Source organism: Lithobates pipiens, unplaced genomic scaffold (genome assembly GCF_037356315.1).
Source record: "Lithobates pipiens isolate NorthernLeopardFrog02 unplaced genomic scaffold, aLitPip1_a1.2 Scaffold_19, whole genome shotgun sequence".
NCBI lineage: Eukaryota > Metazoa > Chordata > Amphibia > Anura > Ranidae > Lithobates > Lithobates pipiens.
This window is the reverse complement of record NW_027507764.1, coordinates 95,690,942-95,709,145: the sequence shown is the minus strand read 5'-3', so window position 1 is coordinate 95,709,145 and position 18,204 is coordinate 95,690,942. Positions and strand designations below refer to the sequence as shown.

The 18,204-nt window shown below is 42.9% G+C and overlaps 1 protein-coding gene across 11 annotated transcripts in view; it reads left to right on the top strand.

Annotated features, from left to right (window-relative positions):
* The window catches only part of PARD3 (par-3 family cell polarity regulator), an 835,070-nt gene that overhangs the window by 168,759 nt on the left and 648,107 nt on the right, over positions 1–18,204 (top strand). The window lies entirely within an intron of this gene.

Genomic DNA, 18,204 nt, shown 5'->3' with positions numbered 1-18,204 from the left:
AAAAAATAGCCCAATTTTTTTTTTAATATTGTGAAATATAATATTACGCCGAGTAAATTGATACCCAACATGTCACGCTTCAAAGTTGCGCCCACTCGAATAATGGCGACAGACTTTTACCCTTAAAATTCTCCATAGGCGATGCTCGGGCCACACGGAGAACTCAGAACTATGTGTGTAAACAGTTTCCGGTTCTCTGAGCGTAGAACTGACAAGATCGTCTGTTCATACAGAGTGTGAACAGCAATCTGTATATCTGCACAGCCCCCTCCCCCGTTCAGTTAGAACACAAACTAGGACACATATTAACTCCTTCACTACCATTTTTTACAGTAAGCAATACATTTTTAATTGCACTGATTGCTGTGTTAATGCCAGTGGTCCCAAAAAGTGTCAAAATTGTTTGACGTGTCCGCCATAATGTTGCAGTCACGATAAAAAATGCTGATCGCCGCCATTACTAGTAAAGCAATAAATAAAATGCCATAAACTATCCCCTATTTTGTAGACGCTATGACTTATGCACAAACCAATCAATATATGCTCATTGCGATTTATTTTTTACCAAAAATATGTAGAAGAATACATGCCTAACTGCCTTAACAGGGAAAAATGTGTGTTTTTTTTTTCTCAATTGTTGCTTTTTGTTTGTAGCGCAAAAAATAAAAACCGCAGAGGTGATGAAATGCCACCAAAAGAAAGCTCTATTTGTGGGAAGAAAAGGACATCAATTTTGTTGGGGAGTCACGTCGCACGACCGCACAATTGTCCGTTAAAGTGGCGCAGTGCCGAATCACAAAACGTGCTCTGGTCTTTGGCCAGCCAAATGGTCTAGGGCTGAAGCGGTTAAAAAAAAGGCCCTTTAAGAGCTATGGGCAGAAGTGATGTTTTGACATCGCTTCTGCCCTGCAGTGTCATGGAGATGGGTGGTGGCCATCTTCCCCTCAGTCGTCTCCATGCACAGCCATGGGAAGGATCTGATCGCCGCTGCCAGCAGCTCCATATCACAGTGGGGGGGGGGGGGGAGTCCCTCTCCCGCTGCCGATAAAAGTGATTGTGCGGCGAATCCACCATAGAGACCACTTTTATCGTGTACCTGACCGTCGACCGTACATGGTGATACTGGGATTATGGCAGCTAGCTGCAAATCCTCAAATTGAGGACGTATATCGCTGTGCGGCAGTCCGGAGGTGGTTAAGCAGTTCTACAGAGAGAAGTGGGCAACTATTGCAAAGTTAGTAGAGACATATCCCAACCAGTGTTAATTTTGTTGACTAAAACTGACTAAAACATTTTGACTAACTTAATACCATTTTAGTCAACTAAAATACAACCAAGAAAATAATTTAATTGCTATGGCCTGGGGTAGCAATTACACCCCTGAATAATAGCTTGCCACATCCTGATAATTTTTCCACTCAAAACAAAAACTTACTTTAAAGGTACATTTGAAAATTGTAGAAAATTTTAATAATTCACATACATCAACTACATATAGTGTACACTTCAATAAAAAAAACACATAGACATAAAGAAAAATCAAGGAGCATTGAAAACAACTTAAGACATATGAAAAGACCACTTAAATACTTCCTGTGGGGCTGTGCTTTGTATGTATCGAGGAAAGCCCATACTTGAGAAAAAACAGCTTGTCCTATTCTGGTGTTCAAAGATCCTTGGTACATTTATTTAAAAACTTGCTCAACATGTTTTGCGACCTATAAGTCGCTTCTTCAGGAGCTTGTATGTCTCTATTTAGAGAGATAAATCATAATTAGAATATGACATATATATTTTGTTCGTACATGGTGTGCATTGAACATGCCTATATGCATATATTAAGGCTTGTGAACTTGCCTTAAAAAAAAAAAAGGTGTTTAAGGTACTTGTCTTATTACTTCGCCCACTGATGGAACATCATCGCTGACCAAGAGATTCCTCCCCAGATGGATAAGGGGAGGAATTCCATGGGGGTCCCACCCCAGATGAGACCAGACAGACACCAAGGGAAAGGTTTGGATATGGAGGTACATCCAGTAACTAAAGCGATTATAAAATGTGTAGGTTGGTATACACTGATTGGGACATTACCCTAGATATTCTAGAGGTTATAAGCCATATTTAGAATAAAATAACAATATTATAAACATGGCCGTGCTTGCCTATTTATTGTGCCTTGATTTTGATCTAAAATCTGGACACTAAAGCAAGCTAGTGACAGATTGTTGTATCTGAAAAAAACAGTATGTAAGCTCTCTATTTAGATTTTACAAGAAATATATATAATATAATAAAAATAGTAATTGGCAATCAGTTGCATTCATTATACACAATTGTTCTATGTGTTCTTTGTTCCAATATATGCTTGTTTTCCTGATATTTTTTTTATTCATTTTTTAATTTGTATGCATATAGAGCCATATCAATGTATGTATTGTCGGTGCAATCATTGCTAGCCTTCCGTTTATAGATCATTATTGGAGTCCCAAATTAGTCTGTCAATATTATACCCATGCAAGGATTGACTTTTTAAAACAACTGTATAGATTTAGTCAAAAGGAGCCAAGAAGCATATTTAGTATTACCTGCTCAGATAGAAGTAAATAGGGGTAAGTCTCTAGAGCCGATTTGGAATCCCTCCAACCAGGGTAGCACAATGATGTGAACTCTGGAGAAATAGATACAAATAGTACAGCTATCAATTGTTAAGTTAATAGAGCTTGTTGCTTTAATTAAATTGGGGGTTTCTCTTCCCAGCATACCTGTAGTTATTGTGTCCTAATGTTAGTCCTTTTAGGTTGATAGTGAGTTAATCTGTTGGCGAGGAAGTTCAGGGTGTCTCCATCCCTCTGAACACCTGAGGAATGGAGCTCCCTCCTCGCGTTTATGTACCCCGTCCGACGGGATGCCGGCCAGTAGGTACCGTGCATGCGCCACCCCGGTGCCTGCGCACCAGGCGGTGAATACGACTAAAACAATTGAGATGAAAATTGACTAAAACTAAAATGGCATTTTAGTCAAGACTAAAATGGAACTAAAATGCCATTTTAGTCAAAAGACTAAGACTAAAACTAAATTGAAATATGACGTGAAAATTAACACTGGTCTGTTGTGCATGTTCATACCTTCATACCATAAATAACACATTTGATTTTTCACTCCAGCAGTATATAATGAGTTTTGAAAATTGTAAAGACATTCTTAAATAATGCATTATAATTTAACTACACCCATTCGATTTTCGATGACTAAAATGAGTTTTAGTCGACTTAATAGGACTAACACTAAAACAACTGCAGAAGACTAAAATGGGAATAAAACGAAAATGCCATTTTAGTCCTAAAACTAAATTGAAATTTGCTGCCAAAATTACCACGGATCCCAACAGACTAAAGGCTGTAATAATTTATAGCAAAGAATGGTTCAACAAAATACTGACCCAAGGGGGTGATCCTTTTTCCAACCCAGTGCTTCTTTTTTTGATTTTTTTTTTTTGTTGATTTTGTGACATCCTGTTGGTTTTATACATGTTTATATTAATAGATTTGATATTTTTATATATCTATTTGCAATTTTTTGTGGCACCTTTAGGGTCCTTTCACACGGGGCGGATCAGTTCTGATCCGCCCCGTGGATATCCGTTTGCTCAGCGGGGATCACTCCGTCAATCCCTGCTGAGCAGGAAGATGACAGGTCTGTCTCTGCACACTGCGCAGGGACGGACCTGTCACAGCGCCGCTCTCCCCTATGGGAGATCGGATGACGACGGACTGCAGTGCCCGTCGTCACCCGATCCGATCCGCAGACGGATGGAAAAATAGCTTTTTCCTCCGTTACACTTTTTCGGATCGGAGCGGGTCGGATGTCAGCGGACTTGTCACCGCTGACATCCGACGCTCCATAGAGCTCTACGGAGCACCCGTTCAGGTCCGCCTGAAAAACTGACAGGCGGGCCTGAACGGGACGTCAGTGTGAAAGGGGCCTTAAAGTCCCATTTCTCCTTTCCTATTATGTGTGTGTGTGTATATATAGAGATGTCGTGCTTTTGACTATCCAACCTCCAGAAAATCATATTAACTTATGTGTGAATGTTTGTAGTATACAGCCAGCGGTATTGTACATGCATGGGTGTGAATGGGCCTAAACTGATATTTTATTTTTTTCTATTCTGTAGTTGAGTACTATCTGCAGTTTACAGATTAACTTAATTTTTTCAGTGTTCATACCTTAAATATAAAGATGTCAATTCATCTTGTCAGCATTTATGGTTTGGTAAGCTACAATAAATTACATTGTTGTTTTGGTGCTTAACCAGTTGCCGACCGCCGCACGACGATGTACGTCGACAGCATGGCACGGGCAGGCATATTGGCGTACATGTACGTCCCTTGCCTCCCGCGGGTCGGGGGCCCGATCGGGCCCCCGCCCGGTGCCTGCGGCGGTCGGTTTTCGTCCGGGAGCGATCCGGGACGAGGGGGCAGCCATTCATTCATGGCCACCCCCACGCGATCGCTCCCGACGAATAGGAATCCCCCGTGACATCACTTCCTCTCCTGTAATGTAAACACAGGAGAGGAAGTGATGTATTCTCTCCTCCGTGTCGGTATTTTTCGTTCCGACACGGAGGAGAGCGGATCGGTGAGTTGCACCAACACTCTACACACACAGTAGAACATGCCAGGCACACTCACACCCCCCCTTTACCCCCCGATCACCCCCCCAATTACCCCTGCCCCCCAGTCACAGTGACACCAATGTCATTTTTTTTTTTTTGCATTGGTGTCATTTGTGACTGTAATAACTGTTAGGGCAGTTAGGGTTAGCCCCCTTTAGTTCTAATGTACCCCCCTAACCCCCCCAATAAAGGTTTAACCCCGTGATCACCCCCCGTCGCCAGTGTCACTAAGGCTGGGTTCACATTGCAGCGGTTTATGAGAACGAATGTGATTCGCACCGCACTGCAGTGCAAATCACATCCGATCTCTGTGCGATTCGAGTTCAGCCATTCGCCGCACCCGCCACACCCGCCGCAAATTCGCACGGGACCCTTTTTTTGGCCCGCAGCAGAATCGGATCGCATGGGTGTTCACACCATGCGATCCGAGTTTGCAGATCGCACTGCGATATGCGAACTGATCTGGGGGTGTCAGTAACATTTCACTGACACTCCCAGCAGTCCGCATAGGGCAGTGTGAACTGCCGCCGGGAGGCATGCGATGCGGGAACCCGCCGCGGATTCGCGGCGTTTCCGCATCGCTCCAGTGTGAACCCAGCCTAATAAGCGATCATTTTTCTGATCGCCGTATTAGTGTCACAGGTGACGCTAGTTAGGCAGGTAGGTATTTAGGTTCGCCGCAGCTTTTTATAGCGCCAGGGACCCCCATATACTACCGCATAAAGCCCCCTGATTGCCCCCTAGTTAACCCTTTCACCAGTGATCACCATATAACTGTTACAGGTGACGCTGGTTGGTTAGTTATTTTTTTATAGTTTCAGGGCACCCGCCATTTATTACCTAATAAAGGTTTAACCCCCCTGATCACCCGGCGGGTGTCATTTGTGACTAATAACTGTTAGGGCAGTTAGGGTTAGCCCCCTTTAGTTCTAATGTACCCCCCTAACCCCCCCAATAAAGGTTTAACCCCGTGATCACCCCCCGTCGCCAGTGTCACTAAGGCTGGGTTCACATTGCAGCGGTTTATGAGAACGGATGTGATTCGCACCGCACTGCAGTGCAAATCACATCCGATCTCTGTGCGATTCGAGTTCAGCTATACAGATAGTATGGCTGAATTCGTGTCGCACCCGCCGCACCCGCCGCAAACTCGCACGGGACCCTTTTTTTGGTCCGCAGCAGAATCGGATCGCATGGGTGTTCACACCATGCGATCCAAGTTTGCAGATCGCACTGCGATATGCGAACTGATCTGGGGGTGTCATTAACATTTCACTGACACTCCCAGCAGTTCGCATAGGGCAGTGTGAACTGCCGCCGGGAGGCATGCGATGCGGGAACCCGCCGCACATTCGTGGCGTTCCCGCATCGCTCCAGTGTGAACCCAGCCTAATAAGCGATCGTTTTTCTGATCGCTGTATTAGTGTCACAGGTGACGCTAGTTAGGCAGGTAGGTATTTAGGTTCGCCGCAGCTTTTTATAGCGCCAGGGACCCCCATATACTACCGCATAAAGCCCCCTGATTGCCCCCTAGTTAACCCTTTCACCAGTGATCACCATATAACTGTTACAGGTGACGCTGGTTGGTTAGTTATTTTTTTATAGTTTCAGGGCACCCGCCATTTATTACCTAGTCTCACTAGTGTACCCCTAAATTTAGGGGTGTCTACTTTCCAAAATGGGGTCATTTGGGGGGGGTTTGTGCCATCTTGGCATTTTATGGCCTTCAAAACTGTAACGCCCTTAGAAAGCCTGAAGGCGGTGCTTGGTTTTCGGGGCCCCGTACGCGGCTAGGCTCCCAAAAAGTCCCACATATGTGGTATCCCCGTACTCAGGAGAAGCAGCAGAATTTATTTTGGGGTGTCATTTCACATATGCCCATGGCATGCGTGAGCAATATATCATTTAGTGACAACTTTGTGAGAAAAAAAAAAAAAAAAAAAAAGTTTGTAATTTTCCCGCAACTTGTGGCAAAATATAAAATATTCCATGGACTCAACATGCCTCTCAGCAAATAGCTTGGGGTGTCTACTTTCTAAAATGGGGTCATTTGTGGGGGTTTTGTGCCATCTTGGCATTTTATGGCCTTCAAAACTGTAATAGGTAGTGAGAAGTGAACTCAAAAATGTACGCCCTTAGAAAGCCTGAAGGCGGTGCTTGGTTTTCGGGGCCCCGTACGCGGCTAGGCTCCCAAAAAGTCCCACATATGTGGTATCCCCGTACTCAGGAGAAGCAGCAGAATTTGTTTTGGGGTGTCATTTCACATATGCCCATGGCATGCATGAGCAATATATCATTTAGTGACAACTTTGTGAAAAAAAAAAAAAAAAAAAAAAAGTTTGTAATTTTCCCGCAACTTGTGGCAAAATATAAAATATTCCATGAACTCAACATGCCTCTCAGCAAATAGCTTGGGGTGTCTACTTTCTAAAATGGGGTCATTTGTGGGGGTTTTGTGCCATCTTGCCATTTTATGGCCTTCAAAACTGTAATAGGTAGTGAGAAGTGAACTCAAAAATTTACGCCCTTAGAAAGCCTGAAGGCGGTGCTTGGTTTTCGGGGCCCCCGTACGCGGCTAGGCTCCCAAAAAGTCCCACATATGTGGTATCCCCGTACTCAGGAGAAGCAGCAGAATTTATTTTGGGGTGTCATTTCACATATGCCCATAGCATGTGTGAGCAATATATCATTTAGTGACAACTTTGTGTAAAAAAAAAAAAAAAATTTTTTTTTTGTCATTATTCAATCGCTTGAGGCAAAAAAATAAAATATTCAATGGGCTCAACATGCCTCTTATCAATTTCCTTAGGGGGTCTACTTTCCAAAATGGGGTCATTTGGGGGGGTTTTGTACTGCCCTGCCAATTTAGCACCTCAAGAAATGAGATAGGCAGTCGTAAACTAAAAGCTGTGTAAATTCCAGAAAACGTACCTTAGTTTGTAGATGTGACAACTTTTGCGCAAACCAATAAATATACAATTATTTACTTTTTTTTTACCAAAGACATGTGGCTGAATACATTTTGGCCTAAATGTATGACTAAAATTGAGTTTATTGGATTTTTCTAATAACAAAAAGTAGAAAATATCATTTTTTTTCAAAATTTGCGGTCTTTTTACGTTTATATCGCAAAAAATAAAAATCGCAGAGGCAATCAAATACCATCAAAAGAAAGCTCTATTTGTGGGAAGAAAAGGACGCAAATTTTGTTTGGGTACAACATTGCATGACCGCGCAATTACCAGTTAAAGCAGTGCAGTGCCAAAGTGTAAAAAGACCTCTGGTCATTTACCAGCAAAATGGTCCGGTCTGAAAGTGGTTAATATGACTTAAATGTTTGTCTTTTTTTTTTAAGGTCTTATTCTCTGATGCTCCATTGGTGAAACATTGCAGTAAAATCCTTTCATTTAATAAATATTTTTTTTATGTAACTGTACAAAGGATATTCTCAGAATAATGTATTTTAGTTTTATCTTTGCTTTTGCCTGATGAGGTGTCTGGATTCCTCTGACCACTTGACATGTTTGTTGACTACACACTGTTATAATTACAGTGTTAACATTAAGCAATTAGCACAGCCTCAGGCTGAGCAGTTATAATTATAGGGAAACATGTTTTATACTACTAAGAGCAAAGATTATCTGTAATCCCCAAACGCAGCATTACAGTCCCCCTTTTATTCTAATATGTATTTTGTTGGTTTATTTTCTAGTTTCATACAACTAATTTGCAAAGATCAACATGTACAGCATGATATTTCTGAAGTATGTTAAAACGCCAACCCCATCCAGATTATTGTTGTAGTTTGGTGATTGGCCTCTCCAGGAGCCTTTAAAATACCCCACGAGAATTTTCAGGTCGTTCTGAGAACTGTGGACACTACTACGTATAGTGGTACAATCACTACTATTGGTTGGTTCAGTTGTGAGAGTGACACCTTTTACTATGTCCTTGTTGGTTGGAGACACAACCACTGGAAGGAAAGCTTGCCCAAAAAAAAAGCAAGCAGCCGCTAAAATGGCAATATTGGTGATGGCCTCTATGGCTACATTCTCACCTAAACATTAGGTTTTCGAGCGTTTATGACCTTTTTGTTTTGGAGCAGAATTGCAAGTTTTTGCAGCTTTTGTCAGTCGTGTTTTTTTTTTTTTTTTTGTTTTTTTTAGGGCTTTTTCAACTAAAAGTTGGAGTTCTGCTAAAAAAAAAAAAGGGTGGAGATCTGTTTGAGCAGCAAATGTGTGACAAAATGCTTGGGAATGTTGCGTTTTTTTTGTTTTGTTTTTTAGGTGTTTCCATTAAATTCTATAGAGACAAAAGGCTCAATTCTGCCTGAAAAGTAGCTCATGTTCTTGTTTTTCTGAGCAAAAGAGGTTTTGCTACAAGTGAGCAGACGCTCAGATAGGAACCAGGGCTATTGAAAACAATAGGTGTTTGAACATTTTTTGAGCTTCATGCTACAAGCTACACAACTCAAGTGTGAGCGAGGCCTAAAGTACCGTATATACTCGAGTATAGGCCGACCCGAATATAAGCCGAGGCCCCCAATTTACCCCCAAAAAAACTGGCAAACTTATTGACTCGTGTATAAGCCGAGGGTGAGACATGCCTGTCCATCCCTGTGTGTGTCCGTCCATCCCTGTGTGTGTCCGTCCATCCCTGTGTGTGTCCGTCCATCCCTGTGTGTGTCCGTCCATCCCTGTGTGTCCGTCCATCCCTGTGTGTCCGTCCATCCATCCCTGTGTGTGTGTGTGTGTCCATCCATCCATCCATCCCTGTGTGTGTGTGTGTCCATCCATCCATCCATCCCTGTGTGTGTGTGTCTCCATCCATCCATCCATCCATCCGTGTGTGTGTGTGTCTCCATCCATCCATCCATCCATCCCTGTGTGTGTGTGTCTCCATCCATCCATCCATCCATCCCTGTGTGTGTGTGTCTCCATCCATCCATCCATCCATCCCTGTGTGTGTGTGTGTCTCCATCCATCCATCCATCCATCCCTGTGTGTGTGTGTGTCTCCATCCATCCATCCATCCATCCCTGTGTGTGTGTGTATCCATCCATCCCTGTGTGTGTGTGTGTCTCCATCCATCCATCCATCCGTGTGTGTGTGTCTCCATCCGTGTGTGTGTGTGTGTGTGTGTGTGTGTGTCCAGCCTACCTGTGTCCCGAGCCTTTGTCCCGAGCCTCCGTCCCGTGTCGTGCCTTGCCTTCGTCCCGTCCCGTCCCGTCCCGTGCCGTGCCTTGCCTTGCCTCCGTCCCGTGCCCTCTTCGTCGGCGGCCATTGTAAAATTCAAAAGCCGCGCCTCCTCCTTCGCCTGTGATAGGCGGAACACTGAATTTCCCAGCAGCCTGTGTTCCGCCTATCACGGACGTCGTATCATCCTCGTCCGTAGTACGAGGATGAGACGATGCCCGTGATAGGCGGAACACAGGCTGCTGGGAAATTCAGTGTTCCGCCTATCACAGGCGAAGGCGGAGCCGGAGGCGCGGCTTTTGAATCATAGAATGGCCGCTGTCTGTCTGCTCGACACGCTGATCGAGCGGGCAGACAGCGATGACTCGAGTATAAGCCGAGGGGGGCACTTTCAGCCTCAAAAAAGAGGCTGAAAATCTCGGCTTATACTCGAGTATATACGGTATCATCATTTGGCATGTGTTGGGTTAATATGATAGTTGAGAATTTAAAAATAAAATAAAAATTCACCTTACCCATTCAGGGTAGGATGACAGTGCCTTTGTAAAGGCGCCCCCCCCCCCCCCCCACCCCATACTCACCATTTAAGTGTGCCCCCACTACTCCTCTTCTGAAACCCACACTAAAAGGCCCATAGCATTAGTAGCAAAGGGGATCAGTAATGCCACTCTTGGTCATGTGGCAATGCTGGCGTCAAGCTGTTTGCTTGTCTGGAGTACTGTCGGAGGGGAGAAGGCCACATTATTCATCCATACCCAGAAGCAACGTGGATTGCTGGCAAGTTGAGTATTGGTGGGTTGGGGTTGGAAGGGTCCACAGTCTCTGAAGATGACATGCAAAGTAGAAAGTTATCTGAATTTGGTTCCAGGTCAGAGTGTGTGTGTGTGTGTGTGTGTATTTAATACATGAAAATGTGTCTCCCCCTTAGACTGCACGGTACCATAGTTGACCCATGATCTACTACTACTTAGGTTGCATAATTGACTAGTTATGCAGACAGATTTCCATACTGAACCTCCTCCTATGGAACACTTGCCTGTAGATGGCTGTAACGAAAACTTTACCAATGCCGCTTTAAATTTCAGATTGTTTACTTAGTATTTTGTTTGAACCCTAAAAAATGAGTAGTGCCAAGATTTAGAACTTTTCCTGGACCTGTTTTTTTTATTTTATTTATTTGCAGGTGTCTCTACTGTTGTGGCAGCTCACGTCCCCAAATATATTGCAAGGTTTCTCTGCTCAGGCCACTTTCCATTGGCTTAACAAGAAAGCTGGTGCAAGCCAGGACTTTATTTGCACTCCACAACTTAAAAGAAAGCAGAATATGGTCTTTTTTTTACAATGTATTTTTTTTTAAAGATTTCATTTCATTGTACAGTGATAACGCTAGATATGGTATTATTGCATACAAGCTTTAGGGCATACTGTAGGCTGCAATGTGACATGGAATCATACCTTTCCTACGAAAATTGACACTTTTACGGTTTTCTTCTTGGTGAATTGTGTTTGTTTTTTGCTGCAGGATTGATTTTTCACATTTAGTTGACTTCCATTGTCCTTCATCCCTGGAACTTTTCGATTTGTCCTTGATGGAAAAAGTACAGGAGAGTTCTGTTTATGATCCATTGCTAATTATGCAGTCCTTTCTCTCAGATTGTTTCATATTGAATAAATGGATGCAACTTTGTGAGCGTCTGTCACAAACACTTTGGAAGTCAGCACTATAATGCCCTTCTTTGGGTAGTCATTAGTATTCACAACTCCATCAGTCTGCAGTTTAAACTCTTCTACTTGTATTTGTCACAGAAGATGATGAAGGGATGTTGCCTAGAAACACTCGGGCACATTCGCGACAGGAATTATCAATCTGTTCTGTATATTCACCTCCACATGGAGCGGAGAAAATTGAGTTTCACTGCTGACAACTTTAATTGATTGCGAGTTGTCTTTGCAGACCCATGGCATCTCAAACATTATTTCCGGTAATTGCAGGCCTTGTGGTAGGATATTCTGGAAGGTGTTTTTAACGGTGTGATATTATTATGTTATAGGCTTTTTTTTTTTCTTAAGGTGATACTAAGGTCTTGTTTTCTTTAAAAACAAACATGTTCTATTTACCTGACCTGTGAAATGATTTTGCACGGAGCAGCCTAGATCCTCCTCTTCTCGGGTCCCTCTTCTGTGATCCTGGCCCCTCCCTCCTGTCTAGTGGCCCCCACAGCATGCAGCCTACTATGGGGGCCCTGAGCTGTGTCACAGCGCAAGCCGCAGTCTGGCCCCGCCCCCTCCTTCTTTATTGGGTAACTGACTTTGACAGCAGCAGGAAGCAATGCTGCCACTGCTGTGTCTCAGTCAATAAGGAGGGAGAGTCCTGGATGGTCGCAGAACTCGTGCACATCTCTGGATAGAGATGGGGCTCAGGTAAATATTAGGAGGCTGAGGGGAGCTGCTACACACAAGGTTTTTAGAATGCATTAAGATTGAAAAAAAAAAAAAAACCTTCTGCTTTTTACAATAACTTTAATGCTTGTCTTCTGTGTTGAAGTGTCCATGTACGTTGCAGATTTTTAACATTCAAAATTGTCACTTTCACTTCTGTATTGATGGGAGAGAGGCAGCAAAATGACCGGGGTAAGGTTATGCGTGTGTTATCTACTTTCACTGTGGAGTTGCAGGCTGGGATCAGGGGAAATGTCTAGATGTGTTATTTGGTTGTAAATAGAGATGAAATCCCACCTACCCGATCCTGCCAGGAAGCCGACTCATTCGGGGTCCTTTCACACGGGGCAGATCAGTTCTGATCCGCCCCGTGGATATCCGTTTGCTCAGCGGGGATCACTCCGTCGATCCCCGCTGAACAGGGAGATGACAGGTCCGTCTCTGCACACTGCGCAGGGACAGACCTGTCACAGCGCCGCTCTCCCCTATGGGAGATCGGATGACGACAGACCGCAGTGCCCGTCGTCCCCAGATCCGATCCGCAGACGGATGGAAAAATAGCTTTTTCCTCCGTCACACTTTTTCGGATCGGAGCGGGTCGGATGTCAGCGGACATGTCACCGCTGACATCCGACGCTCTATGAAGCACCCGTTCAGGTCCGCCTGAAAAACTGACAGGCGGGCCTGAACGGGACGTCAGTGTGAAAGGGGCCTTAATCACAGGCACATTTCCCGGTTGTGATTAGCCTGTGCAGTGTCAGCTTCCTAGCAGGATCGGGCACATTGACTTGGAACACACCTGCCTCCATCTCTAGTTGTGAACAATCGCCTTGCAGAAACACATTCAGTTTGAAACAGAAATGAGAGGCAAAACATTTTTGTATAGATTTTTTTTTTTCCCTTTTTATAAAAAAGTGATCAGATTCCCTCTGTTCTCGGCTGCATGATAGCAAGGGAGGACAAACAACACTATGCTGAGCTTCCTAGTGAAAGCCTGTGCAGGGGAGGAGTGTTAGGACAAGTCTGATCATTGGAGGAAAGCTGCCTGAGTTCCCAGCACAGCTAGAGAACTGACCACGGTTTGTTCTCCTGCTTAGTGTGGTCAGTTTTTAATAGGAAAGCAAAGGGACTGACAGGAACATAATGGATTTAAAACAAAGGAAGTAATACAAAGAGAACAGGATATTTTTTCATACAAGTACATGTTATGGCAGGCAGATATCAGAAATATGAAATGTTGGGGCTTCAGCAAGACAAAATACATCCACTGTGATGCTGTGTAAATCTCAGAACTGGATGGACAGAAACAATCCTTTGGCATGTAGAACAGCTCCCTTATATGTATATTATCTGTGTATGTGACAGTTTCCTGTTTAGCAATATACTTTATAACAGGGTTTACTTTTAATATTTTTGAAATAACATCTACTATGAGGCAAACCAACGACACATCACAGAACAATATGTGATGTATAAAGAGAGTACAAAGGAAGTTGTTTGCATTTAGAATGTGTCTCTAAGATTGAAATTACACATAATTTGAAGAGAGCAGACATAGCAGGAGGATAGAGGGGCCACTCCTGAATATTCTTTTAGCTGAGTTTTTCAAGCACAAAATAGAGATTTTTACTTGTAAACAAAAAGTGTCTGAAAAGACCTGATTTTTCAAGTGGTTAAACTGAGAAAATGTACAATTTAATAAAAGGTAATTTTCATATTCATGGCAGCAACCGGTCTCAAAAAGTTAGGGACAGGGTAATTTTTCCTATGATGCCACATCACAGGAAGCTGCATTAGGTGCACTTCATTGATGGGCATTTTGAAGGACTTTACAGGGGGGCAGCCAAAAGAAAATGAAGGCTGGCCATACATCCTTTAGAAATTGAATAATAAAATTAAATAATGTATGTTTGCTGCAGCTCTTCTTGTACAGCCGTGCCCAAATGTCACAAATGTTAATTTTCACAAAGTCTGCTGCTTCAGTGTTTTAGATCTTTTTGTCAGATGGTACACTGAAGTATAATTGAAAGCATTTCATAAGTGTCAAAAGATTTTATTGACAATTACATTAAGTTTATGAAGAGGGTCAATATTTGCAGTGTTGACCCTTCTTTTTCAAGACCTCTGCAATTCAACCTGGCATGTTGTCAAGCAACGTCTGGGCCACATCCTGACTGATGGCAGCCCATGGTATCTTTTCTGGCGGAGGAGGGCGCATCTATTTTACTAATTTTAAAATGGAACCTTAGTCATTTGTTTTCATCTTTCCATCTATTAAATCCTCTGCCCTTGTTTAACTTTGGATAGTAAAACCTTTTTTTCTGCCAGTGAATACCTTGTACAGTCCATTTCCTGTTTCTTGTCTGGTAAAATGCCTAGGCTTATTACATGCACAGCTCTATCTCACTCTCGTCAGAGTTTGCCAGGAAGGGAGGGGTGATGAGTCAAGAGGGCCAATGAAAGCTGCAGAGATGGAGGTGTGTCTGTGTAAATCCAGGAAGTGAACAGGCAGCAGCTTCCACTGCCCACAGTTAAAATGGATGCAGCCAGATTTGGGCTTCATGTACACAGGACATTTTTACAACCTCTCCTGAATGATTTAACTTGACAGATAGTAACCCACATTTCAAACGTCCGTTTTGCCACGTTTACATGCTGCGTTTGCATATAGAAGTGTGTATGTGTGTGTATATAGCCAAAAATTAAAAACGAACTGCAATTTGCTGCGTTTAGAAGGGTTTGGTGCTTCAAATGCCAGTAAACTCCGCTTCTGAATGCATTTTTTTTTGCGTTTCAAAAAATGCCTCTAAACTCAATTGCCTAGAAACTACTGTAAACGACCTTGTGTACATGTACAGATAAGATAACCTAGAGGAGAGTTCAGGGGCAGCCCAACTGCTCCTAAACATCTGTTTACCAGCAGCAGTGTACATGAGACCTTAGTGGAGGGAGATTTCTGCAATTGGCAAGTATAGAAACACAGTATATATAAAATATGCAAAGTGTTTGGAGGGAAGCTTCAGAATGGCAAAGCTGTTTTTATTATACATTGTGAGCTGACTGCAGTTCCTCTTTAAGACACTGTTTACCATAGCAGTAAGAAAGATCATAGAGGTTGAATTGAGTTCCATTATCAGAGGAAGAATTTTGTATTTTTTTTCTTTAACAGACCTATTTAGCATTTGTTCATGCACATTCACTACAATATATAAATGTGCAGAAATTTCTGTTTTACAGTCTGTTAAAAAAAAATATAGTTTTGTTATGAAATTCAGTAAAACATTTTTATTCTTTTCTTCTCATCATTTTTTGCTCTTTCTCTGAATTTCCCAGCTGCACAGATTAAAGGACAAACAGGCTGTCGACAAGTTCTTACCGAGCTCTCACTATTTCTCTGCCTTGGGCATCGAGGCCTTAATTGAAGCCAGCCTTTCAAAATCCTATCCCAAAAGTGTCAGTGGAAGCGAGTAAGCCCCTTTGAGCCAGCCAGATGAATTTTAAAATGATCTGCCACCTTTCTGTAACAAACCCGACTTCCACTTGTAGCTGCAGAAATCTGTCAGACAGGAACCCTTCAAATGGGAGCATAGTAATTGGCATATTAAACAGCCATGCAAAGTTCGGCACTAGTGGGGCTCGCGGTAGTGTGCTATTGTTCTAAATATGGACTTTGTTATATTTCATAGGTATTTGTTTATGCTTGGTCTTATCGGTTATTTTAAAAGTAGTGGGAAACGTATTTTCAGCAAGAACACTTGCTATCAATGTAATCTTTACCTAAATGTAATTTTGATGTACCACCTTTTAGATTGAGACTGTCTCTAGAAAAACAGAAAAACAGTTTTAGGCATAAACTGCCCCTTGAGGTACCTGGACAGACATGCCTGTAGAGCAGCTTCAAAAGCTTGTATACACTCTGGTCATTCTTCTTTAGAGTGCCAAAGCTTGCCCCAGCCCTCCCTGCATCTTGTGCATTTCTATTAGCCAGTAAGCCAGATCATTCTAGTAATGGGCTAGTAGGATAATGAGAGAGCTGGTCATGGTGAGAAGCTCTGACATGATCTGGATGTTGAATTTTTCCCTTACAGAGCAGATCGGTATTCAGACAGAATTTTTTTTGTCTGTGGCTTAAAGACCCAGGGGTTGTTTTACTAAAGGCAATATGGCTGTTCACTATGTCACAGCAACCGTTCCATCTTAGATCTGGATGGACTGAAATGCAAATCCTTAGGCAGGTAAAATAACTTCCTTTTCTGCGATTTACCTGTGTACAGTGGATATAAAGTCTACACACCCCTGTTAAATTGTCAGGTTTCTGTGATTAGACAAAGATTAATCATTTCAGAACTTTTACCCCCTTTTAATGTGACCTATAAACTGTACAACTCAGTTGAACAAGAAACTGAAATCTTTTAGGTGGAGGGAAGTAAAAATTAAAAGCTAAAATAATATGGTTGCATAAGTGTGCACTCTCTCTAAGGCCCCATTAACACGGTAAGCCTGCTCGGATCCGCTTGTTAGTTTTTCAGGTGGATCCGAACGGGCCACCCATTGACTCCTATGGACAGGCTAATGTCCGCTGACATCAGTCTGCCATCAGTTCTGCTCAAAACAGACGTATGGTGATATGGCGGATGCGATCTGATGAACACGGACATGCTGTTTCTCCCCATAGAAATCAGTGAGGCTCTGACAGGCCACTCCCTGCTCAGTGAGCAGACCAGGACCTTGCATCTGCCGACTCGGCTGAGATCAACGGCGCGATCTCCCACTGAGCAGATCCGCCCCGTGTGAAAGGGGCCTTAAACGAACACTTTGTTGAAGCACCTTTTGATTTTATTACAGCACTCCATCTTTTTGGGGATGAGTCTATCCACATGGCACATCTTGACTTGGCAATGTTTGCCCACTCTTCTTTGCAAAAACACTCCAAATCTGTCAGATTTCGAGGCCATCTCCTGTACACAGCCCTCTTCAGATCACTCCACATATTTTCAATGGGATTCAGGTCTGGGCTCTGGCTGGGCCATTCCAAAACTTTAATCTTCTTGTGAAGCCATTCCTTTGTTGATTTGGATGTATGTTTTGGGCCGTTGTCATTCTGAAAGATGAAGTTCCTCTTCATGTTCAGCTTTTCTAGCTTAAAAAATTGACCTGTTCTGACTTACAGATTCAACTTAAGAACAAACCTACAGTCCCTATCTTGTTTGTAACCCGGGGACCGCCTGTATAGAAGTATAAATAAAAAGAATCCTTGCATTGCTTACTTGACTTTAGATGGATTTGCCTATGCCAGTTGAATTTTAAATTCAGGCATTGCTAAAAACACAAAACAAAAAAAACACAAAACAAAAAAAACACAAAACAAAAAAAACACAAAACAAAAAAAACACAAAACAAAAAAAAACAAAACAAAAAAAAACAAACAAACAAAAAACTGGGGCGGTGCGCTTGCGGGACATTAGAACAAGTCCTGCAAGCAGCGTCTTTGGCGCAGTTTGGGATCGGTGTATACACTGCTCCCAAAACGCCCTGCCCATTGAAATGAATGGGCCTCCCGAGCGTCGGCGCTAACGAGCTGCTTGTTTTAGCAGCACTTTAGCGCAGTTTAAACTGCGATTTTTGGCCTCTAGAGGGGCAAAAGTAACCTCCACTAGCAGCCAAAGGGGTTTTTAACCTGTATTGTGGCGTTTCAGAAACCCTTTTTAGGCGCTTCAGAAGCGCCACAACACAGGTTAAAATCCCTTCGGCCTCTAGCGGGAGTTAAATTACTAAAATAAGCAGCACTTTAGCGCCGATGCTTAGGAGGCCCCAGTATGAAAGTAGCCTTAGTAATTTAAAAATCTTATGAAAATGATAGTGATGAAGTCAGTTATGTACAGCCTTTAAAAAACA